Source organism: Artemia sp. Qi Xiang Cuo, chromosome 20 (genome assembly GCF_049724085.1).
Source record: "Artemia sp. Qi Xiang Cuo chromosome 20, ASM4972408v1, whole genome shotgun sequence".
Taxonomy (NCBI): Eukaryota; Metazoa; Arthropoda; class Branchiopoda; order Anostraca; family Artemiidae; genus Artemia; species Artemia sp. Qi Xiang Cuo.
In genome coordinates, this window is record NC_142813.1 from 26,485,768 (window position 1) to 26,512,853 (window position 27,086).

Consider the following 27,086-nt stretch of genomic DNA (forward strand, 5'->3'; position numbering starts at 1 on the left):
TCATTGTTTCTTTAATGAAAAAAAAATCAAAAACAAATGTTTTTCTCCCTATATATTTCCGTTTATTACTGAGAATTATCTAAAAAAAAACGTTTCCACAAAATAAGTTTTTTTAGGAAAAGTTAAGAACTCCATTGAACCCTAAATGAGCCAAAATAGGACAAATAATCTACCAAGCGTAAAACTACCACAAATCAGCATCAATAAATAAATGAAACCTGAAACGGAAACCCAAAACAAACAGAAATTACAATAAATAACCGAGTCAAACTCAAAACGAGCAGAAAATAACATGATTAGGGCTCACAACCCCTATGCCTACTCAAGGCCAGAACGGAATTTGTACTTCACTGAAAAAAAATTTAATGTTATCACTTTAATAACTTTAATAAATAAAAAAATAGCAAGATTTTAAAGAACAAATATAAGCAAATGTATATTAAACCGACAATGCACATTCATTTGTATTTTTGTAATATATATATGTATATATATATATATATATATATATATATATATATATATATATATATATATATATATATATATATATATATATATATATATATATATATATATATATATATATATATATATATATATATATATATATATATATATTTCTTCTTAAGAAGATATATTTATTTTTTCTTAAGAAAAATCCCTAAATACAATCTTCTTACCATAAAAAATGCACCACCCCCTCCCCCTCCCAATGAGAAAAAATTTAACTATATACTATGTACAGGGTTGGGGAATAGGGGATTTAAACCGAAGTGATCCCAAAAATATCATTCATAAGAAAATTTAAATTACAGCTGAAAGTACAAATTTGGTTATTAGGCTCATATTGTTTTCCTGTCAATTTTTACTTTATTTTTGGAATTAATTATCACGAATCGTTGGTAAATAATGCCAACTTATGTTACTGTAAAGAAAGAGAATAAATGATTTTTAAATTATTTGTACCCTATAGCTATCGTATCCAGGCATTAGATGGGCTGATATAAAAATGAGACTGCAATAAGAATTATATTTGGAACATGGATGGTCTAAGGGTTGATGGGAGGATTGGTGGTTAATCGGTGAGACAGTACTGATGCATTGTATCTTACACACCGCTATATACTGTATCGGGAAACATTAAAGGAAACCAGTCAAACGGGTATTTCAATAGAGAAATGGATCACAAAGCGTGGTTTCTCATAGCGTTTACAATATTAAAACTATTGTTTTTTGGGGTTTAGGGGGGAGGGACCTAGGTTAAGTTACGTATTTAATTTATGCTATGCTTTACCCCCACCTTACCCCCTTAATGTGCAAAAATATATCCCAAACTTGTTTCTAAACTGTTATATTTGTATTTTATTTTATTTTATTTCATTAGCATTAACCAAACTTCACTTCTTTCGTGTGTAAGTTATAATGCATAAGTACCTCGGTGACTATATTGTAATTATGAGGTAGCCAAAAGAAAGGAGAGCATAGTAGAAAGAAACAATAAAAAAAATGTATATTCCGAGGAGATATTTTCCGCAGGAGGGGGTGTTTATTTTTCGAGGGTATTTTTATCGGGGGTATATTCCGTGGGGGGTATTTCCCACGGTGGTACTTTCCGCGGGGAGTATATTCTGCAGGGGTTATTTTTGTGAGGGGAGGGGATTATTTTCCGTTTTTTACGTGGGGGATTTCTGGGGGGGGGGGGTAAAGACTTAAGGCCTTAGAATCAGCAAGAAAAACCAATAATTTGTCAATTGTCGTAAAAATTCCCTTTTTAAGTTAAGTTTAAAAATACTTGTTCTTGTTACTTGTTAATTTAGTTCTTGTTTGTTTAAAGTTTTAATGTTGAGCCATGCTTATAGGTTTAATCTTATCTATTTAACTTACATATGAAGAAACCTAAAACAATATTTGTTTTTGTTTTTAAATATTGTTAATGAATTAATGATATTAATGACTAAATGAAAATTTGCTACTGGTATTTACAGTTCACATGTGTACACTATTTTCTTTTAATTTGAAAACAATTTTGAAGTTCTTACCGCAATATCAGCAATAAGCGTTTTTAGCTATGGGTTCCAATCCCCTGCTATGGCTCTAAAACCTACTCTGTAAAAGGCTTGATTTACTATGCGGATCCAAGCCGTACTTGAGCCAGAAAACGAAGCTAAAACTTCTTGGCTCCTAAATTTTCACAATGAAATTTCATTTTTTTTTCCCGAAAATTCCCCGAATCTTGAAGACTTGTCCCTGAAAACTCCCCGAATTTTTAAGACTTGTCCCCGAATTTTAATATTCGAGAGTGGAAGCCCCGATGCCAGGTGTCTGACATTATTTAGCGCACCAAGGGAAGCGAAAATGCGCCATCGGCGCATTTTCGCTATACATTTTTGGGTGCAGTTTGAGATTCATGGCAAATTAGATCTTGCAGGGATGAGTGCAAAAAAAAAAAAAAATCAGAGACAACGTTACCAGATAAGCGCAGACTGTGTGAATTTTGCTTTTCAGAATACTAGAACTCAAAATTGGCAGGACCCGGTCTTAATTAACAGATTTCGGCACCATATTCCGAAATCTGAAACAGTGAAGCATTTTTCGACTGATTACATGCGCTTTTTTGGTCGAAATTTTCTGTTTCCAGTCACTGGCTTGAGAAGAAAGATATTTTCCTCAGTTTTCTGGTATGTCAGAGAATTAAATAAAAGCAAGAATTAAAGATTTTGATTCTTGACTTTATTTCTGTCCATTTTTGGCTTAATAAAGCTCTTTACTTTTCTTTGAAAACTTATTATTTGGAATTTCTTTTTAAATTAATACAAATATATGAAACTGTCATTCAGCCAGGGGGGATTGCGCCCCCTTACCCCCCCCCCCCCCCCTTATGGGCGTCCATGTACCAGCATACTACTGACGTCATTTGCAAAAACCAAACTAAGGCTCTTAACAAATGTCCTCAAACTTCTGACCTATCTAAATCGTTTTTTAAGCCAGAATATACCAGGATGCCAATTTTCTCGAAAAAATATGGAACCGTTTTCGAGAAAAAAAATACATACATACATAAATAAATAAATATGTAATTATTGCTCGTTTACAAAGATATATATATATATATATATATATATATATATATATATATATATATATATATATATATATATATATATATATATATATATATATATATATATATATATATATATATATATATATATATTTATATATATAAGTAGTAAGGCCATAGGGAATATGAACCATACATTCAACCATACATTCACGCCTACAAGAATATGCTCAAAAGTGTAATAGATTTGAACTATACATTCAACTATACATTCACACCTACAAGAATATGGTCAATAGTGTAATAGATATGAAGCGTACAAGAAACTGGTTTTTTGTTATTGATAAGAATTGCAAACATTTCCAGAGCATGTACTCGTGGATACCTTTCCAAGCAACGTGATTAAACACGCTTTTACAATCGGAATTGTTTGATTGACATTTGCTAAAAAAGGGGTAAGGGATTGGCGAATTGAGGGTTATCAGTTAGGATAGCTCCTTGCCATGGAACATAGCAATCTAAGTGATCATTGGCTAATCCAGTGCATGTGTAATTGAATCAGCATATCTGATGATTGAAGGCCGGAAAAAATATGAATTGACCTAGCTTTACTTCTTCGATGTGTACTGTATAATACACAAGTGGTGTTTGAGCAGTGTTGTCAATTTAAAATAGAGTTTAACGTTATAGATTACTAAAATTTGACACTAAGACAGATGTAGATGACAACAAAAGAATTTTAATAACGGCTAGCTTTACTTCTTCGATGTGTGCTGTATAATACACAAGTGGTGTTTGACCGGTGTTGTCAATTTAAAATAGAGTTTAACGTTATAGATTACTAAAATTTGACAATAAGACAGATGTAGATGACAAGAAAAGAATTTTAATAACGGATAGCTTTACTTCTTCGATGTATACTGTAAAATACACAAGTGGTGTTTGAGCAGTGTTGTCAATTTAAAATAGAGTTTAACGTTATAGTTTACTAAAATTTGACACTAAGACAGATGTAGATGACAAGAAAAGAATTTTAATAACGGATAGCTTTACTTCTTCGATGTGTACTGTATAATACACAAGTGGTGTTTGAGCAATGTTGTCAATTTAAAATAGAGTTTAACGTTATAGATTACTAAAATTTGACACTAAGACAGATGTAGATGGCAAGAAAAGAATTTTAATAATGGATAGCTTTACTTCTTAGATGTGTTCTGTATAATACACAAGTGGTGGAGTGATGGGAGCGGGGTGTCTTAGAGTACTTATAGTGTGATAGTTGAGGGGGGAGTTGCTAGCGAAAAACCCGTGTGTATGAGTTGAAATAAAAATTTTAACCAGAAATGTCTGAAAATTGTTTTTGGGGGATGGGGCGATGACAGATTGGATGTCTTAAACTAGTGATAGTGCTGTACTGTGGTACGAATTGCTTGTGAAAAACCCAAATGAATGACTTGAAATAAAATTTTTAACAAGAAATATCTGAAAAGTATTTTTGGGGGGATGGGGTGATGACAGAGTGAATGTCTTAGACTAGTTATAGTGCTGTACTCTGGCATGAATTGCTTTTGAAAACCCAGATGAATTAGTTGAAAATAAAGTTTTAACTAGAAATGTCCGAAAAGCGCGATCAGAAAATAAAATATAAAAAAGTTTCTTCAACTGATAGTAAGGAGCAACATCAAAACTCAAACGGGCAGAAATAGAGGCTGTTTCCAAGGATTTAGCATTTATTAACTTTAGTGTTACCAATCAAAAGCTATGAGCTTGAGAAAATTGCCTGATTATCAGAAAATGGGGAAACATCCTCCAAAAGTCGACAGGAATGGTATTGTCTTGAGGGGGCAATTTTCCATGGAAGAGGGAAAGTGTATTTTTACATGAAAACAACTTCAACTGTGGCCCGCACCCTGCAATCAGAAATTAAATTATAAAAAAGTTTCTTCAACTGAAAGTAAGGAGCAACATCAAAACTTAAACGGGCAGAAATAGAGACTGTTTCCAAAGATTTAGGATTCATTACAAACAATTTTAACAAGAAATCTCTGAATAAAATATTTTTCGAGAGATGGGAGTGGGATCTCTTAGAGTACTTTTAGTGCTGTACTGTGGACCGAGTTGCTAGCGAAAAACCCGTGTAAATGACATGAAATAAAAATTTTTAATAAGAAATGGCTGAAAAGTGTTTTGGGGGAGATGGGTATTAGTCTCTCATAGGCGTGTGTTGTCTGAAACCTATAAAAAAAAACTATTTTCGTAAAATCTGAGCTAATAGGGGTTTTGACCGTAAACTCTAGTTTGTTTTTTTTGTTAGAAAATTATGGAAAATTCAATTCTCCGGTTCAGGTGTGAAACTCAAGTCTATTTTTGAATTGAAAAATAAAACTATATCCGTAAAATCTGAACTAATAATTCAATATTTTTTTTCATAAAAAAAAACTTTTTTTTAAAACTTCGAAATTTTTTTCAACTTTATTTTTTTTTTCTTTTTGTACATATCTTAAAATGTCAAAATATGATTACGGTTCTAACAATTGTGCTCTATGATGTGTCAGAGACATGATTTGGCCTTCCCACTGGTATTTTATAACTGGTTATAGACACCACCTAGTATATTGCATGTATTAAATCAGTGTTTCTTACGCAGTGGAACGATAAAAACATAAGTGATATCTTTAAAAAAAAAGTAAAGAAAGAACATTTTAATAGAGTATCTTCACATAACAAGGTTATTTTAGCATTGAATGCCGACAAGGAGAAGTATTTAAACTATGAAACAAGTACAAGTGGTAGCAATATTGGAAATGTATGCATGCATTGTCATGACAGCAAGGAATTAAATTTCTTTGGAATACCGAAAACTGTTATGATGGTGGTTATGCTAGATTGAGATCTCCAGAGATGATTGCACTCAAAGAGAATGCTAACATAAAAATAGTTGTTGATGATAGAGGACAACTCCTTGCTACTGCTGCAGGTAACACATTACCTAAGGATACATCCAATCATCAGCTTTCGGGTATTAGCATTCAACGGAAGGCTAATAAAAGAAAGGCCTACTCTGCTACTAATATCGAATATGGTGAACTATTTTATGGAACAGATTCAAAATGTCCAAAGTTAATCATTGATATTAATAATGTATCATAATATATTTTTGTATTAATATTCTACATAGCATTATTTCATTAAAAATATTACATTGTTATGTGTTCATTATTTTTTAGAGTAAGCTAGCATATCAAGCGTTTAGAATGTCTATTAAAACATCGGAGATGTAAGAAAAGGAATTTGCGTACATTTATTGTCAGACACACTATTTCCGTAAAATCTGAGCTAATAAGGGTTTTTGGCCGTAAACTCTAGTTTTTTGTAAGAAAATTATGGAAAATACAATCCGTTGGTTCAACCTTGAAACTTAAGTCTGTTTTTGGATAAAAAAATTAAACTATGTCCGTAACAGCTGAGCTAATAATGGTTTTCGACCCTAAACTCCAGTTTTTTGTAAGAAAATTATGGAAAAAAAAATTCTCTGGTTCAAATGTGAAACTTAAGCCTAGTTTTGGATACTCATAATGATGAGGACAGATGGTTCTAATTCAGTATTTTTTTTCATAAAACAAACTGTTTTTTTTTAAACTTCGAAATTATTCAACTTTATTTATTTTTATCTTTTTTTCTACGTATCTTAAAATGACAAAATATCTTTCTTCAATTCACCTCTTGGATACACAATACAGAAATAATATTCACATTTGACCTAGAGAAATGTATTTTCTATAATTTTCTTACAAAAATTAGAGTTTACGGTCAATATCGACAAGCATTCCCTGAGAAAATATCTTCCTTTGAATAGACAGCTCTAGAAAATCGTCATCTAGAATCAAACGTTTTCCATATACAGTAGATCCCCCATGATTCGCTCTTTCTCAAATCTATCCATATTTTAGAGTCCTAACACTCTCACAATCAACTTCAGACTACCCATAATTTTTTTTTCTACTCTAAAAATATATGCTAGTCTCTACCATAGAAAGAAAAACCGGTCTAATCTAGATCCAACATAACAAAACTTGAACCAAAATAAATCGAACTTAGATTTTATGACTGTTATCCGATGTATCTGATTAAAACTTTGAAAATAAATTTATTCTTTCTGGTACTTAGATTGGGTCAACTTTTTCCGGTGTATCCGAGAAATGTATGTTGATATAGAATTTAATCACTCTTATACTTAGTTTTTGTGAAATTGCTGTATTTTCTGTCTAGGAAGCGACTTCAATCGATAATGAATGTTAATAGAGAGTTTCTTCAGTTTTTTTTTTCATAATTTCCTTTAACAAAATTTCTGTATTGTGTATCCAAGAGATGAATTCAAGACAGAGTTTGTTATTTCCTGCTTACTTACAATTTTTTCATAATGACATAATGACATATCCAACAACAGATGTTGATAAAGAATTTATTCATTCAGATACCTAGATTTTGTCAATGTTACCTCATGTGTCTGACAATAGATGTATGCAAATTCCTTTTCTCACATCTCCGATGTTTTAATAGACATTCTAAACTTTTGATATGCTAGCTTACTCTAAAAATAATGAACACATAACAATGTAATGCATAATATATTTTTAATGAAATAATGCTATGTAGAATATTAGTACAAAATTAAATTATAACACATAGTCATACACACGTTCACTCTTAAACATCCAGAAATGACTGTCCCATGATATAGAATAGTTTTTACCATGTCTTATGCATTTATCACGGTCAGGTATGTCCTTAGGCATCCAGTGCGCGAAGAACCTGACCTCGTCTTCAGGACGGTGATAAACCCCTTTAAATTTAGGACACTTAAATTCTTCTAGATTGAAAAGTGGAGTCCTAGGGTCACACTTTTGAATTAAAACTTTATCTGTAGGTACATTACCTTTTACATAGAGATCTGATGTATCCGATAAAAACTTTGAAAATGAATTTATTCTTTCTGGTACTTAGATTTTGTCAACTTTTTCCGATGTATCTGAGAAATGGATGCTGATATAGAATTTAATCACTCTTATACTTAGTTTTTGTGAAATTGCTGTATTGTCTGTCTAGGAAGTGACTTCAATCGATAATGAATGTTAATAAAGAGTTTCTTCAATTTTTTTTCATAATTTCCTATAATAAAATTTTTGCATTGTGTATCCAAGAGATGAATCCAAGAAGGAGTTTGTTATTTACCTACTTACTTACCTAATTCCTACTTACTTGCAATTTTTTCATAATGACATAATGACATATTCAACAACGGATGTTGATAAAGAATTTATTCATTCTGATACCTAGATTTTGTCAATGTTACCTCATGTGTCTGACAATAGATGTATGCAAATTCCTTTTCTCACATCTCCGATGTTTTAATGGACATTCTAAACTTTTGATATGCTAGCTTACTCTAAAAATAATGAACACATAACAATGTAATGCATAATATATTTTTAATGAAATAATGCTATGTAGAATATTAGTACAAAATTAAATTATAACACATAGTCATACACACGTTCACTCTTAAACATCCAGAAATGACTGTCCCATGATATAGAATAGTTTTTACCATGTCTTATGCATTTATCACGGTCAGGTATGTCCTTAGGCATCCAGTGCGCGAAGAACCTGACCTCGTCTTCAGGACGGTGATAAGCCCCTTTAAATTTAGGACACTTAAATTCTTCTAGATTGAAAAGTGGAGTTCTAGGGTCACACTTTTGAATTAAAACTTTATCTGTAGGTACATTACCTTTTACATAGAGTGCTCCAACCCCGAAAAAGCTGCAAATTTCACTGACTTCCTCCTGGACATTTCTCAGTTCCTGACCATTATTATTAAGTGGTGTAATCACTCTATCGTAGAATCCAAGTCTGTTTATATGATGTAATGTAGTACTCCACAAGTTTTTATCATACTCAAACATGTTATAGTTCACTATCAAATGATAACAGTCAATTTCTTCGAGTTCCATTGACAATAATAAAAATTCACATTCAAAAATAACACCACAAGATGATTTTTTCAAACCGATAAATTCTGTGTCATAGAGTCCTATCATCTTGGAAGCTATTAATGTAGTTGTTAAGAAGAGAAATACATCATCAAACTGTTATATCTTCGCTCAAGGTTGAATAGAGTTATGGCTAGGGGGATGACTCCTAAAACCGTCTGAATTCATTGTGGGGAGGAGTCATAAAACCCTTAGAATTCATTGCGGGGAGGAGTCATAGAACTCTCGGTATATAGATAATTTCGGAGACCACACTGCCTTTCCATGACGATAAATAAAAGTTCAAATAGGGATAAAATCCTTTTAATAGACAGTGATGATAGAAATTCACAAAAATACCAGATATTTCGGTCACATATACAGTGACCGTCATCAGTAGTAAAACTACTTTTACTACTTTTACTACTTTTTTACTACTTTTACTACTTTTACTACTGATGACGGTCACTGTATATGTGACCGAAATATCTGGTATTTTTGTGAATTTCTATCATCACTGTCTATTAAAAGGATTTTATCCCTATTTGAACTTTTATTTAACTCTCGGTATCTATTGCATGCAAATGAAGTCTGAAAATTACAATGTTTTTCTTATAATTTCTGTATTGTGTATCCAAGAGGTGAATCCGAGAAAGATATTTTGTAATTTTAACATACGTAGAAAAAAAAGATAAAAAATAAATAAAGTTGAATAATTTCGAAGTTAAAAAAAATTGTTTGTTTTATGAAAAAAAAATATTGAATTAGAACCATCAGTCCTCATCATTATGAGTATCCAAAACTGGACTAAAAGTTTCACATTTGAACTAGAGAATTGTATTTTCCATAATTTTCTTACAAGACACTAGAGTTTACGATCAAAAACCCTTATTAGCTCAGATTTTACGGAAATAGTTTTATTTTTAGATCCAAAAATAGACTAAAGTTTCACATTTGAACCAGAGAATTGTATTTTCCATAATTTTCTTACAAAAAACTAGAGTTTATGGTCAAAAACACTTAATAGCTCAGATTCTACGGAAATAGTGCGTCTGACAATAGATGTACGCAAGTGATTTTTGTTTGTTTCAAGCTTGCTTTTCATATTCAAGTTAAATTTCACTCGTTTTAAGATTTATTTTTTCATTTACATTAATATTTATCGTATGTTTGTTTGCACTAATAGTTTATTTAATTTCTGTTCGTTTTAAGTTTCATTTATGCTGCAATTGCAAATTTTTTTTTCATTTTAAGCTTCATTTTCATATTTAATCCAAGCATTACTCGCTTTAAGATCTATTTATTCATTTAAATTATTAATTGTGTTGTTTTTTTTGTTATGATTGTTTAAATCATTTCTGTTCGTTTTGGGTTTCATTTATTCTTTATTGGTAATTTCTGGTCGTTTTGAGTTTGAATTTTAACAGGTACCTCTATCTGCTGAGCTTAAGTTTAAAATGGCCTTTAATTTTCTTTGAAAAACTTATTTTTCGCAAAGTTTTTTTGAATTAAATTTTGGTCGTTTTTGATTGCAAAAAATTTCAAGTTTCTAAGAATTCCTTATTTCAAAATAAAACTTAAAAAAAATCAAATGTTCATCAAAGTCTCAAAAGTGGTATTAAAGTAACAATAGAAAAGTGAAAAAATGGGTTTGTGTCAACCTCGGATTTCTTATTATCTGATGTTTGAACTATTTTTAACAAAATGGCTATCTCAATATTTTTATTGGATGGTTTTGGGTAGAAACGCGCGTTGGAGGTGGGGGGCTTATTACCCTTCGATCTCTTTTGACTCTTTAAAAGGAACTGGAACTTTCTATGTTAAATCAAATGAGCTCTCTCTGAAGTTTATTCGAGCATCCCTTCTATAAGAACCATATATAACCCCAGAGTATAACTTTCAATACCCATCCCTGGGCCCAGGGGGGTTGAGTCCACCCTGGAGTTTTAATATCTGATGTTTGAACTATTTTTAACAAAATGGTCACCTTAAATTTTATCGGATGGGTTTATCCATCCGATGAACCGAAAGGCGTAGAGGGTGGGAGAGGCTAGTTGCCCTCCGATCTTTTTTTACTCTGAGAAAATGAACTACAACTTTTAATTTCCATTCAAATGATCCCTCTCTGAAACATGTCCAGCCCAGCCGGACATGTTTCTGAGTCAAATGTTGTCAAACAGGTTAATAGCCTGTTGTTTCTGATTGCACATAATCTATTCATCATTAGACAGATAGCAAAAGGTATCTCATTTGTATAATTCATACCTGGACATGAATATCGTGATAAAACTGAATGGCAATGATTAGCATATATTCAACCTTTCAGAAGTCAACTGATTTAAGCACACTTTTAAGCTTGAAATTTGAATTGCTTACCGACTACAGGTAAGTCTAAGGGGTTAGTAAGAAACTAATAAAGTTGTAGATGCCAAAAACAGAGTTTTAATATAGAAAATCAGAAAAATCCTTAGAAATTCTGAGAAATCGACTAGTGAAATGGTTATGCATTTGAACCATCAAGGATCGCAACCATCAATGACCCTAACCACCAAGGACCTCAACCTCCAAGGACCCTCTCTCCCAAACCTCCAAGGGGCCCCTCCCTCCAGCTTTCTGGCCCCCTCCATTTTTTAATCCTTTTTTTTAGTTTAATTTTTTTTTACTTTTTTTAATTATTTTTTTTTAACATGGAAATTTTTTCAACTTTTTTTTTACATGTCTTAAAATTACATAAAATATACTTAAAACAAAAAATTCACATTTAATATTTTCGAAATACAAAATAGGAATAATATAGATATGTTAGTCGTTACTATAATCTTTTACAATTAGAATAATAATATTCGTAGTAGCACTTTTCTTATGACTTGGAATTTCTTGGACTTGAAAAATTATTCAAATTTTTTAATCATTATTTTTTTATTTATGCGGTTGTATTAGTTGTAGTCTAAAGCTGCTCATCAACACTACGTGGATGTACCAGTGGTACTTTGTTGATAGTTATCGACACTACCTTGTTTATTGTGTGTATTAAATCAGTAATTTTTCTACATTGGAAGGATAAACACTTCCATCATAATCCTAAAAAAAGTAAAAATGATTTATTCGAAGAAAGTGTGTGCACATGATAAAGTCGTCATTGCACTAAATGCTGACAAAGACAAATACTTGAACTATGAAACAAGAACTAGTGGGGATCTTATTGGAAACGTATGCAAGCGTTGTTGTGGCAGTGAAAAATTGACTTTCTTTGGAATATCGAAAAAATTCAATGGTCATACAGTTGGTTTTGCCAGAGTCAAATTTCCAGAGATGATAGTGCACAAAGATAATGCGAGCCTAAAACTAATAGTTGATTACGGGGACAAACGTCCTGCTCATTTTGTGGGTAACACGTTACCTCATGAAAATCATGTCAACAGCTTTGTGGTATTACCATTCAATAGAACTTAAAAGCAAAAAGAGTCTACTCCAGCATCAATGTCGTAAATCATATCATTTGTATGGGTCGGAGCTGTAACCAGTGTAAAAATAGTGAGATAATAAACAGTATAATCGAGAGCAAAATTGAAAGGGCATGAACAGGTAGCATTGCCAATGAAACTAAAGACAATTCAATGAATAGCAAAGCATCACTGAACGTTAATACTATCACCAATAGTTTACTATCAGATACCCTCATCGAACAGAATAATACCAATGATGAAAAAGTACGAAATACTTTAAGAAAGTATGTTGACATTATAGAGTTATCATAGCATTGAATGCTGACAAATACAAGTATTTGAACTATGAAACAAGCATTAATGGTGATCTTATTGGAAATGTATGCGTGCGTTGTCATGACAGTGATGATCTTTATTCCTTTGGAATACCCAAAAAATTCATCATTATTAATCGTGGATATAATAGAATAAAATTCCCATAGATAATGTTGTTTAAAGATAATTCCTGCCTAAAAGTAATAGTTGACAACGAGGGTCAACTTCTTGCTCATAGTGTGGGTATCACGTTACCTCTTGATAAATAATATCGCCACCGTTTAGGTATTAGTATTCGACAGATCGTGAAAAAAAGACAGGCTTACTCCCACACCTATGTCATAAATCATATCTTGTCACTGTGCCGGAACTGTTACCTGTGTAATATCATCATAAAAAATTAATGACAATTCTAAGAGAAGCCAAGCATCGGTGAATGTTGCTAGTACTACTGATCATATGGTCAATAAATGTAATAATACCAAAGATGAAATTCATATTAAACCTGTAGGTGAAACCCCATTAAAAATAGTGTATGACTCAAAATGGATTAATGATTATCCTGCTGGTTATGAACTAAGAGAAGAGAGTAGCTACAGTGTCAAGAGAGAACATAATGAATTATTTTATGAGACAGATTTAAAGTGTCCAAAGTTCTGCGATGATATTAATAATGTATAATGATCGATGTTACATATTTTTTTATTATAATATTCTACATGTCATTATTTCAATAAAAATATTTTGTGCATCACCTTGTTGGTTTTAGAAAAAGATTGATGTGGTCATAGTAAAACTGGTTTCATTAAAATTGATTTTACATAAACTGTTCATAGGTCTATTAAACATCCTAAAGAATCACATATTGTTTTTACAAGATTCAGAATTAAAGTGGGATTTTTTCTCTTCTTTGGGAAAAATTCAGAATTGAACTATAACTTTTCTACTTTCAACGAAAAAATTCAGAACAGAACTTGAAATTTTTCTCCCTTCATTGAGAAAATTCAAAACTGGAGTGGAACTATTTTTCTCTTCGTTGGAAAAATTCAGAATTGAACTGTAACTTTTTTCCCTCTCTTCGTTGGGAAGATTCAGAAGAGAACTTGAAATCTTGTTCACTTCTTTGAGAAAATTCAGAATTTAAGTGAAATTTTATTTCTCCTCGGGGAAAAACTTCAGAGGAGAACTTGATCTTTTCTTCACTTCTTTGAAACGTCACAGACTTAAAGTGAAATTTTTAAAGAGAAAATTTCTCATCTTAGGGAAAAATTCAGAAACAAAGTATAATTCTTTCTATCTTCTACGGAAAAAAAAATTTATTTCTTGTCTTTGAGAAAATTCGAAACTGAAGTGGAAGTTTTCTTTTTTTATTTGAAAAATTAGAATTCAACTGTAGCTTTTTTATATTCTTGGGGCAAATTTAAGAATCAAATTATAACTTTTTCTATCTTCTATCTTCTACGGTAAAATTCAGAAATGATATGTAAGTTTTTTCTCTTCCTTGGAAAAATTCAGAATTCGACTCTAACTTTTTGAAAATTCAGAACTGCAGTGGAACTATTTTTCTCTTCTTTTGTAAAATTCAGAATTCTACTGTAACTTTTTTTCTGTCTTCATTGTGAAAATTTAGAAGAGAACTTGAACTCGTGTTCAGTTCATTGAGAAAATTCAGAATTAAAGTGGAACTTTATCACTCCTGGGGAAAAATTCAGAAGAAAACTTGGACTTTTCTTCACTTCTTTGAGAAAACTCAGAATTAAAGTTGAACTGAAGCGGAACTTTTTTCTTTTTTTTGGAAAAATTCAGAATTGAACGAATTTTTTTTCTTCTTTAAGAAAATTCAGAAGAGAACTTCGACTTTTTTTCACTTCTTTGAGAAAAATCAGAATCAAGGTGGAACTTTTTTCTCTTCATGGAGTATCTTCAGAATCAAATATAACTTTTTCTATTTTCTACGGAAAAAGTTCTTTTATCGTCTTTGATAACATTCAGAACTGAAGTGGAACCTTTTTTAATTTCATTGACAAAACTAAAATTGAGATGTTACTGTTTTCTCTTCTTTGAGAAAATTCAGAAGAGAACTTAAACTTTTCTTCACTTCATCGGAAAAAAATAGAACTGAACTGTAACTTTTTTCTGTTGTTGGGGAAAAATTCAGAAGAGAACTTTTCTTAATTTCTTTGAGAAAACTCAGAATTCAAGTGGGAAGTTTTTCCCTTCTTATGGAAAAATCAGGATCGATGCACAACTTTTTCTATCTTCTACGGAAAAATTCAGAAAACAACTTGAAATTTTTCTCTTCTTTGAGAAAATACAGAACTGAAGTGAAACTTTATTCTCTTCTTTGGAAAAATTTAGGATTGAACTGTAACTTTTTTTTCTTTTCTTTTAGAAAACTAAGAAGCGAACTTGAAGTTTTCTTCACTTCTTCGAGAAAACTCAGAATTAAAAATAGAAATGTTTTTCTTCTTGGGAAAAAATTCAGAAGATAACTTAAACTTTTCCTCACTTCATTAAAAAAACCCAGAATTAAACTGGAACTTTTTTATATTCTTGGGGGGAAATTCAAAATTTAATTATAGCTTTTTAAATCTTCCAAGTAAAATCTCAGAACAGAACTAAAAATTTCTATCTCTTTATTGAAAAACCTCAGAATTAAAGTGGAATTTTTTTCTCATCATGGGGGAAAAATTTAAAATCGAAGTATAACATTTTCTACCTTTTACGAAAAAATTCAGAACAGAGCTTGAAATTTTGTTCTCTTCTTTTAGAAAATTTAGAACTGAAGTGGAACGTTTTCTATTAATGGGGAAAAATTCACTTTATTAAGAAAATTCAGAATTAAAATGGAACCTTTTTGTATTCTTGGGGGAAAACTCAGAATCGATGGAACTTTTTCTCTTCTTTAGGAAAAATTCAGTAGAGAACTAGAACTTTCTTCATTTCTTTGAGAAAACTCAGAATTAAAGTGGAACTGCTTATCTTCTTGGGGAAAACTTCAGAATCAAATTATAACTTTTTCTATCTTCTACAAAAAAATTAAGAATAGAACTTGAAATTTTTTCTCTTCGTTTCGAGTATTAGTTTAGAGTTTTGTTTAGAGTTTTATTTTTTCACCTCTAGATATAGATGGCAGGACACCCACTCAAACACACCGTCATAGTGAGAGAGACATGCAAAAATTAGTTTCATAGTGTTTTTAGTCAATATGCATACGCAGTTCCATGGCGTTAAAATAGAGGCGATGAAGTTGCTAGAGCCCTTGAATCTATCTTTGAACAAGATTCTTATAGAAACATCTAAACAGATTGGGGAAGTGAATTTATCAACCCGCATGTAAAAAAGGCTTTATTTAAATACAATACAATACTCTATCATAGTCATAGTCCGATAAAGGTGGCATTGGCTGAACGCTTGATAAGAATCATTCGACTTTCAATTTCAAGATATTATACATTGAAATAACTGCTCTTTTTATTCAAGATTTAGATAAAATCATGTTGATTTAAAATCAACGTCCTGATCAATCCTTGTCTAATCTTAGGCCACTTGAAGTTCATGACAGTAACAATACACTTGACATTTTTTTTAACAATATTAAATTGAAAAGGTTGGGAAGAAAAATTTAATGATGGTGATATTCTTCGAATCCATCGAACAAGAAATATTTTTGAAAAGGGGTATTACTTGGGGTCAACTTTACTTTTTAAAGTGTCAAAAGTCTTAAACACTAAACCTGTAACGTGTCGTCTTCGTAATATGAAAGATGACGAGATTATTGGCATTTTTATGATTATGAATCGCAAAAAGTTAGAAAAAGTGGAAAGTACCAAATTGAAAAGGTATGAAAAAGTTGAACTCGCAAGGGTAAGAGAAAGCTGCTTATTCGCTGGTTAGAATACAATTCTGATTTTTGTTCCTGGATGGCCGCTGAAGACGTTTATAATGTCTAAAGATTTTGATGTGACATTCATGGCCAATGTGTGTGACCCCCTCTATGACGATTTGAATAAAACGAGCGATGTTTGGACAAAATTCTCTCCCGCCATTAAATTTGAGGGAAAATATGAAGTTGCTTTTGTTGATTGTAATCTTAGAAATGCACATGATATCATAGGCAGCGCGCCAGCGCTGCCTATGTAAAGAACGATGTGGACACAATGTGTTGTTTTTTGGTTCTCATTACCCAGGCACTTCGCATCGAAGGAATTGTCGTAGAAACTTCGAAAAGGGCTTATTCGATTGGAAATTGAAGTGGCTAGTGCCCTTTTTAATAGCCAAAAGTGATTGGAGGGCAACTAGCCCCCCCATGCCCATCAGTCCACCAAACACAACCAATCAAAATTTTGAGATAGCCATTTTGTTCAGCGTAGTTGATTTCCACATAGAAAATATGTTTTTGATGAGGACACTCCCCCTCAGCCCTCAGAGTAAGGGTTGTAAGTTCTGCCTTCGGGGCATATAAGGTTTTTATGGAACGTGTTGTCGTAGAAACTTCAAAAAAGGCTCATTCAATTGGAAATTGAAAGGGCTAGTGCCCTTTTTAATAGCCAAAAGTTATTGGACGGCAACTAGCCCCCCCCCACGCCCATCAGTCCCCCAAACGCCAACACACACAATTTTCAGAGAGCATTTTTGTTAAGCGCAGTTGATTTACACATAGAAAACATGTTTTTGAGGATGACACTCCCCCTCAGCCCTCAGGGCAAGGGTTTTAAGTTATGCCCTGGGTGCATATAAGGTTTTTATAGAAGGCGATGTCGTAGAAACTTCAAAAAACGCTCATTCGATTGGAAATTTAAAGGGCCAGTGCCCTTTTTAACAGCCAAAAGTTACTGGAGGGCAACTAGCCCCCCCGCCACGCCCATCATTCCCCCAAACACATCTAATCAAAATTTTGAGATAGCCATTTTGTTCAGCGTAGTTGGTTTTCAGATAGAAAATATATTTTTGAGGAGGATACTCCCCCACAACCCTTGGGGCAAGGGTTTTAAGTTATGCCCTGGGGGCACATAAGGTTTTTATAGAAGGCGCTGTCGTAGAAACTTCAAAAAACGCTCATTCGATTGAAAATTCAAAGTGCTAGTGCCCGTTTTAATAGTCAAAAGTGAATGGAGGGCAACTAGCCCCCCCCACGCCCATCCGTCCTCCAAATACATCCAATCAAAATTTTGAGATAGCCATTTTTTCAGCGTAGCTGATTTCCAAATAGATAATTTGTTTATGAGGAGGACACTTCCCTACAATCCAGGGGGCAAGGGTTATAAGCTATGCACTGGGGGCATATAAGGTTTTTACAGAAGGCGTTGTCATAGAAACTTCAAAAAAGACTCATGTGATTGGAAATTCAAAGGGCTAGTGCCCTTTTTAATAGTCGAAAGTGATTGGAGGGCAACTAACCCACCTCTCATGCCAACCTTTTCCCCAAACATATCCAATCAAAATTCTGAGATAGCCATTTTGCATAACGTAGTTAAAAGTTCTGTAAATTAGGTCTTTGAGGACGACAACTCCCTCACAGCCCTTAGGACAATGGTTGTAAGTTATGCCCTGGGGGCATATAAAGTTTTTATAGAAAGCGTTGTCGTAGAAACTTCAAAAAGAGCTCATTCGGTTAGAAATTGAAATGGCTTGTGCCCTTTTTAATAGTCGAAAGTAATTGGAAGGCAACTAACACCCCTTCCATGCCCACCATTTCCCCGAATATATCCAACCAAAGTTCTGAAACAGTCATTTTGTTCAACGCAGTTAAAGTTCAGGAAAATATACCTTCGAGCCGGACACTCCGCTCAAAGTCTTCAGAGCAAGGGTTATAAGTTATGCCCTTGGGGCATATAAGTTTTTATTGAAATCTTTGTCGTAGAAACTTGAAAAAGGGCTCATTCGATTGGAAATTCAAAGGTCTAGTGCCCTTTTTAATAGTCAAAATTGATTTGAGGGCAACTAGTCCCCCTCTCTCACCCACCTTTTCCTCAAACACATCCAATCAAAATTTTTAGATATTCATTTTGTTCACTTGTGTGGATTTCCAGATATAAATTATATTTTTGAGGAGGACATTCCCCGACAGCCCTCACAGCAAGGGTTGTAAGTTATGCCCTGGGGGCATATAAGGTTTTTACTGAACGCGTCGTCGTATAAACTTTAAAAAGGACTCATTCGATTGGAAATTGAAAAGGCTAGTTCCCTTTTTAATAGTCGAAAGTGATTGGAAGGCAACTAACACCCCTTCCACGCCCACCATTTCTCAAACATATCCAATCAAAATTTTTAGATAGTCATTTTGTTCCATGCAGTTTAAAATTCAGGAAATTATGCCTTTGAGCAGGACAGTCCCCCCGCAGTCTTCGGGGCTAAGAGTTATAAGTTATGCCCTGGGAAAATATAAGGTTTTAATTGAAATGTTTGTCGTAGAAACTTGAAAAAAGGCTCATTCGATTGGAAATTCAAAGGGCTAGTGCACTTTTTAATAGTCGAAAGTGATTTGAGGGCAACTAACCCCCCTCTCAAGCCCACCTTTTCCCCAAACACATCCAATCATAATTTTTAGATAGCCATTTTATTCAACGCAGTTAACAGTTTTGGAAATTAGGTCTTTAAGGATGACAACCCGTCCCCCCACAACCATCAGGGCAAGGGTTTTAAGTTATGCCTTGGGAGCATGTAAGGTTTTTATTGAAATTGATTTCGTAAATACACCCAAAAGGGCTCATTCAATTGAAAATTGAAAGGGCTATTGCCTTTTAATATTCGAAAGTGATTGAAGGGCAACTAACCCCCCTCTCACGCCCACCATTTCTCCAAACACATCCAATCAAAATTTTGAGATATTTATTTTGTTCAACGTATTCGAAAGTTCTGGAAATTAGGCCTTTTAAGATCATAAACCCATCAGAGCTTTAAGTGCAAGGGTTGTAAGTTATGCCCTGGGGGCACATAAGGTTTATATAGAAAGTTGTTGTAGAAATTTCCAAAGGGGCTGACTTGATTGGAAACTGAAATTGCCCTTTTAAATACTCGAAAGTGAGTGTAGAGTAATTAACCCCGCCTCTTACGCTCTCCATTTCCCCAAACACATTAAATCAAAGCTTAGAGATAGCCATTTTGTTCAACGTAGTTGAAAGTTCTGGAAATTATGTATTTAAGGATGAGAAACCCCCAGAGCCCCAAGGGTGACGGTTGTAAGTTATGCTCTGGGGGCATATAAGGTGTTCAATGATAGAGTTGTCGTAAAAACTTCAATAGGGGTTCATTCAATTGAAAATTGAGAGGGCTAGTGCCCTTTTTAATAGTTGAAAGTGATTGGAAGATAACTAACCCCTCTCTCACGCCCAACATTACCCCAAACACATCCAATCAAAATTTTCAGATAGTCATTTTGTTCAACGTAGTAGAAAGTTCTGGAAATTAGGTCTGTGAGGATGAACCCCCCCCCCTCCACCCAAGCCCTCAGGGTGAGGGTTGTAAGTTATCACTGGGGGAATATAAGGTTTTTATTGAAAGTGTTGACGTAGAAACTTCAAAAGGGTTCATTTGATTGGAAATTGAAAGGGCTATTGCCTTTTTCAATAGTTGAAAGTGATTGAACAAAGACTAACGCAGCTCTCACGCCCACCATTTCCCCAGACACATCCAATCAAAATTTTGAGATAGCCATTTTGTTTAACACAGTTGAAAGTTCTGGAAATTAGGTTTTAGAGGATGAAAACCACCCTCCCAACCCTTAGGGAAAGAGTTATAATTTATGCCTTGGGGGCATATAAGGTGTTTATAGGAAGTGTTGTCATAGAAACTCAAACGGGGTTCATTCGGTCGGAAATCGAAAGGCCTTGTGCCCTTTTTAATAGTCGAAAGTAATTGGAAGGCTTGACATTTTTAAAGTAAAGATCTTATGTGGGTATAATGTATTATTTTTTTTTGTTGTTGTTGTTGTTTAGACCAGGGCACTTTGTATCGAAGGAGTTGTCATAGGACCTTCGAAAATGACTCATTCGATTGAAAATAGAAAGGGCTGATGCCCTTTTTAAAAGTTGAAAGTGATTGGAGGAAAACTAATCCTACTCCCACGCCCACCCTCCCATTTGACTTCATGTTTAAAAGTTAAATGTTGCCATAAGATTAAATCAAAATGCCCTGCGTTAATGCTAATTCCCAGTAAGGCATCTCAGCAGTATCCTAAGAATGACTGATGGTTTTATGTTCAAACTTTTGGGGCTGCTTCTACGCTTAAAAACTAACCAAATCAAAACAGCGTAAGTGTATCCAAGATATCAAAGAAAGTAAAAAGATCTTTTTGTGAATGGTATCAAGTTTTCTATTTCAGGTCAACTAGAAGAGGTATGAAACTAAATTAAACACTTCGATTTGTGTAGACAGTGGATACCACTTATAGGAGCCTGAAAGGTATGTAGTAGGATTCTCTGATATTCTGTATTTGGTGGTTTGATTTTTATTAAGAAAGATCGCTTGACTTTTTGGTGATATTGCCCCCTTTTTCAAAAATTGGGCAAAATTTCTCAGGCTCGTAACTTTTGATGAGTGATAAAAAACTTATGAACTTAACAAATTTCGAATCAGCAGAAAAATTCAATTCTTTCGATGCATGTATTGCTTTCAAACTTACTTTTTTTTAGTTTCGGTTACTGTTTATCCGAGTCGTCCTTACTTACAGTTCGTTACCACAAATTGTTTGAAACCTATTGTTTGCGTAAAGTTTTGATTTATTTGGATAATGACTTGTTTCTATACGGGTCAAAGAGTAGTGACATAGCACTTAATTCGCAAATATTACTTTCAGTATAAAATAATTATTTTAAGTTGAAATATTATTATTACTAAATTATGTTAGTACTAACGTAACTATTACTTAATTCGCAAATATTACTTTAAATATAAATTAATTACATTTAAGTTGAAATATTATTAGTACTAAATTATGTTACTTAAAAATAATTTATAATATTATCAATAAACAATGTTTACCAATGTGAGTCAAAATTAAAGTAAAAAGAAGGACATGAGTTTTGGATTCTAATTAGATTAGGCTAAGTTTCTTTACATCACCTTTTGTTATTGTCTGCAATTGTCTTTACAGTCAAAATTAATTAAGTGCGTTCACAGAAAATACTAAAAAAAAGTAATCAAAGAAAAAGAAGCTAGAGGGTTATTTCTGTCAAATATTTACTTTTTATTCTATGGCTCCGTATATCTAATTAAGAATTTAATGCAGGATGCAGTTCCTTGATATTTAATAAGATGATATCACTGTGCTTGTTGGAGATCTAAGCTTTGTGTTAACATGGCAGGTACAGGAAGTCTGTCATTTAACTTATGTAATGTAATTTCTCTTCGTATAATGTGGGAATCGACCACTAGATGAGACATATTTTATTACATAGTTATACTATAGATTTCACCTCCTCCAGCTCATTTTAGCATTCATCCCTCGCAAATATAGCCTGATCTCTGTTCCCTTTGCTTGCCAATGCTGGAAGCCCGGACCCTTAGTCTTCGTACACTTCATATCATAAGATACATTTGCTTTATTAATTGCTATTCAAATTTTTGTTGTCATGGCTTCAAAGTAATCTGGAAAAATTTCACGTTTCTAGCTTAAACAGGGTGGCTGCAGATCTCTGGAAGGATAGACGGACCAACAGTCAGAGTTAAGATGAATCATATCCTAATTATACATTATCAGCCTGATGCTTATAAGGAACTATGCTTTGTTTGCTACCTCCAACTTTAATCTTTTAAATAGCTTTTAAATTTAATCTTTTAAATTTACACAGATCATCCCGGTTCCGGGCAAACAGCCATGACAGAACTTGAGCAGCTTTTTGAAATTTTTCAAAAATTTTCAATAAAGGGGTTTACGAGTAGGCAAAAGTCTTCCAAGACAGCAGAGTCTATCTTTGTCTTTTTTTACTTTTTTTATACAACTGGCTGGATTTGTAAAATTATGGCTAAGAAATAGTAATACAATAAAATGAGGTTTAAAGACAAGAGCTTAGAACGACACAATTACAAGACATTTTGGTAAAATTAATTGGGTTTCTTTAATGTGTTAAAGTTATGATATTTAAAATCTAATCGAGTTTAGTCGAAAAAAATGTAAACTATCACGTATTTTTAAGTAAAGGATTGTCTATTGAAAATTACCTTAACTAAAATCATAGGAAAACACCGTCTCTGTAGGAACATTAAGAAAGGTTAAGGGGGATCACAATTATGGCAAATAAATTAAAGAACTGAAATATTTGAAATATTTGAAGAAATATTTGAAATATTAAAGAAATATTTGAAGAAAAAGGATCAACAGTAAAGGAAAATGTGTAAACTCAATATCTGCAGTCTGGCTATAGTAGAGGGGAAGGAGACATGCGAGAGTGAGAATTGGAACGTGTCAGAAACGAAAGTAAAGAACAAAGACACTTGCGGTTAGAAAACCAGCGAAAGCCGGAATCAGAAAGTGTCAAGAACAAAAGTAAAGAACAAAGATACTTCTGGTTAGAAGACAAGCGAAAGCGAGAATAAGAGCGTGTCAACAATAAAAGTGAAGAGGTAAGAATTGCGGGGTTAGGACATATGCAACAGCGAGCATTAGAACATGCAACAGCGTCGTCGCAATCTTCGGTGTCAACAAAGTGTGGCAAATAACCCAGAACAAACTAAAAAAGATGCCGCAAACCCCGTAAATGTTACATATAAGCCCTTGGGACCCTTCAAAATTGCTTGTAATTGCTATGGAGCTCTCCATCTTGCCGATGATAGAGTAGTAAACAAAGGTAATCAATTTGGAGATTGCAGCTTGCATGGTCGAATTGCATTGGCATCACCACAATTTCCAAATGAATTGGTATGCCTTTTCTTTGGAAGTCGCTTGCTCTCTAGAGTTCCATAAAAGAATCCGAAACTTAAACTCACGTTTTGCCATTCGCCCTACAGTCAAGAAATATACAGCTCCTTGGCCTGAATAACGAGGAAAATCCATTGGCTTGAAAAACAAGAAAAGTGGCTGCAAGCACGATATTCTATGTCGACAGCATCTTTTTTTCGATTTTTCTTCGCAGCTAGTGGGGCACTGGAAAACCACAGAGAGCTGTTTCATTGTTCATTTGAAAGGAAATTCCCATATGTAGTGCCTTTTGTAATAAAAAAAAATACATTTTAAATAAATTATTTTAAAAAACCCTGCATTTTCATGTACAAGCTCAATGAATGACGTCATAATCGTGGGTTGTAACCATATATGACGTAAAAGTGAATGTAATATTTATACCGACTTATTTTTTGAAAAGATTATATAAGAAATTTGGTTTGCAGCGGTATCTAGCAACCTAGTAAGACACCATCATGTCCTATACTAAGAAATACAAAAGCCCATAACTCTTAAAAATGCAGTCATATCAAAACAAGAGGAACACTATTAGAACCGCCATGTCCGAAACCTCTATATATAAAACATACCATACCTTGGCCTGAATAACGAGGAAAATCTATTGTTTTCAAAAACAAGAAGTGGCTGCAACCACGATATTCTACATCGACAACATCTATTTTTTCTTTTTTTCCGATTTTTCTCCTCAGCTAGCTCGGTACTATAACATCATAGAAAGCTCTTTAATGGTTCATTTTAAAGGAAATTAATGTATTTAAGAACGTTTTGTGATTAACAAACTGTATAAAGAATCTGTGTAGTTAATTGTAAATGGGGATTTTGTGAGTTTCATCGGTATCATCGCTGTAGAGATAGCTGAAACCTAGTAAAGAAAAAAAAACATGGCACATATTGGGCTTAGTTATGTGCTTGATTCTCTTAAATTGGTTTCTTACTATTCCAAACAAGAAACAGCTTTAGGGTTTTGCTGTTTTTAAATCAGGGTTACAGCGGTAGCGGAAACCTAGTAAGAGACCATCACGTCCCATACTAAGACATAAAACAGCCCATAACTTCTAAAATTGGAATAATAAAGAAGAACCATGGAGAATAAAGCATTAAAGTCAGCCAAATATGGAGCCTTGTCCAAGGAAAGCAACTTAAATGCAGTTTTGGATGAAAAATTGATTTTATTCTAACGATTAATTGTACTTACTTACAAAAATGACAGATATAGCAACTTCCTTTAAAATGAACCATTAAACTTCTTTTTTCTTATTGCTCTCTAGTGTTGGTGAAAAAAAAATAAAAAACGGGGGACACATCAGCGATAAAATGCCAAAAAAATTGATTTTCCTTGTTTTTCATGGCGGGGGACTATAATTCTCCTCCATTATGTTTTCTATCGAGCTGATTCCAATGCTGCACTTTTCATTTGAATCAGACGCCAAATTCTTGGGATACTATATTTTTTTTAAATCACCTTAGTTTTCTTTTGGTTATATACTTTTATTTTTAAGCTGAACGGCAAAAATAATTAACATCCCTGAATCACGTTCTTTACTATTAAATTGTTATTACTATTAAATTTGTATTAAACTTTTCACAAGTTGTTATGACGTCTTAGACACCACAAACAGAATAGTATATTTAAATCAGTTATAGTCAAAACCCATTTCTTAATAGGCTAAACGCCCGAGTTGGAATCTGATTTCATCGAAAATGTTCAGCTTGTTATGTGTCAGAACCGCCCACATCTGCAGTGGCGAAATTTGCTAAAATGTCTGTACAAGCAGGAATCTGAATGCAATGTTTTATAGTAGAAGGAAAAAGAGAAACATTTAATTGCCACAAGATATGAACGCATTTAATTTGCATTTAGCGATTAATATACTATAGGAGGCTAAAGGTTTAATTTAATTAAATTAATAAAATTGAAAAAGTAAATTCTTTTTTATAATAAATAAAAGAATATGTAAAATTTGAGTAGTGTAATTTTTATTTTCATTTCAATACTCTAATAACTGGAAAAGAGAATATTCGTAATATATTTCGCTTTCAATGAAGCGCCAATGACGCAGTAGGCTTTAGATTTATACAGTTAGGGAAGGAGGCATTAGCTAAACTCTTGTTTGTAGTGAAACTAAATTTGTCGTGAACGGTTTTAGGAAGAAATAAGATTAAAATAAATATTTGATGCATGATATCAGCTGCTGAAAAGCGCATCATTTCAAAATTTAATCTAACTGTAATTTCATTTTTATTTTCAATGCTGTAATAAGCATTTAATATTTTTGTTCATTTTAAGCTTGATTTGCATACTCAATTTTAGCTGAACTCGTTTTAAGATTTATTCTATCTATTAATATCTATAAATCTATCTATAAATATTTATTCTATCTACTCGTTTTAAGATTATTTATCTATTCATTTATATTAGTACAACAAAAGAAAAAAAACAAAGCAATACGAAATCGGAAGAAAGGGTCAACAAGAACAGTGCAAGAATATATAATAAAACTAGAAACGATATTAAAAAAAGGAAAACCAAAAACAATGGAACCCTCCCTTCCCCTCCCATACACAAAAAGCAACCCGTCGTCTTTTAAAACACATATATCCCCAATCGGTAATCAGGATCCAAACTCATGCAAGGTAAGTTTTAAGCACTATCTACTATACTGTAAAGTAACTCTTTTGTCTAGCGGATTGTTTGTCTGGACTAGTTGCACGTCCTTTTTTCTTACTGTTAGACGTTTCTGTTCTTTCCTAGATTTTATCGGCATTGAGCATGCCTCGTTTGACGCATCTGAAGATATTAGCGGTTTTTTTTTTATCTTTCCTTGTCCTTTTTCGGTGGCTGGTGTTTACCCCCCCCCCCGGAGCATACAACCCGAGGAAGTGCAAAAACCCCCACGAAAAATTCCCCCAGAAAAAACAGAGAATATACCTCCCCCCCCCACGGAAAGTATTACCCCACGCAGCTGGTTGTGTCCAATCCCTTTGGACTTAAAAAAAGGACCAAAACGCTCAATTTCTGATCTAATGAGCACAGTCTAAAGTTTCTTTGACCCTTAGGTGGGGATGTGGATAAGGCAGGAGCAATCCTCCTTCTGTACAGAGTAAATTTTACTCATTTTGGGGTTTAATGGTATTCTTTACTTACAGAATAACAGCTTGGACTTACAATATACCCAGAAAGCATTAAGGAGTTTGATGCGTTTTTAAAAGTTTCTTTTGTATCCCTCCCCCAAAAAAACCTTTGCTGTCAAATGCCCTATAGCTGGCTTTTCGTTGGAAAACTTTTCACGAGGGGATTACCGGCATGATTTTAAAAAAAATCATAAATT